Source organism: Tupaia chinensis, unplaced genomic scaffold, assembly GCF_000334495.1.
Source record: "Tupaia chinensis unplaced genomic scaffold, TupChi_1.0 Scaffold000159_1, whole genome shotgun sequence".
NCBI lineage: Eukaryota > Metazoa > Chordata > Mammalia > Scandentia > Tupaiidae > Tupaia > Tupaia belangeri.
In genome coordinates, this window is record NW_006159630.1 from 6,123 (window position 1) to 6,562 (window position 440).

The window sequence follows — 440 nt, forward strand, 5'->3', positions numbered from 1 at the left end:
TTGGCCTGCTATGGCAGACTGGACATGGCTGTTCAGAGCGGCCAGCAAAGCCTGACCTTGTCCCAGCACAGCCTGTGCTTGGGCCACCCAGACCTCCCCACCCAGCGGGTGAGGCCCAGCTCTCCTGACTGCGAGGCGACCGCACCCGTGTCCGTCTGTACTGCGCGTCCAGGTACCTGAGTCGCCTGGGCGGGGCCTCGGGGAGGGCGGGGCCGTCCTGCAGGCGCAGCTCCGACTGACAGAAATAGAACTCAGCCACAAATGCAAGCCCAAACGGAACTCAAAAACTTTCAGTAAAGCCTGAAAGGAGAATTTTAAAGGTCAAAAGATGCATATGGATTGAATCATGTCTTCCTTGTCCAGTACATGCAGAGAGCCATTTCCACGTGTGAGCATATGAATATCCGTGAGCTACACACGTTCTCCTCGCTCTGTGTCGA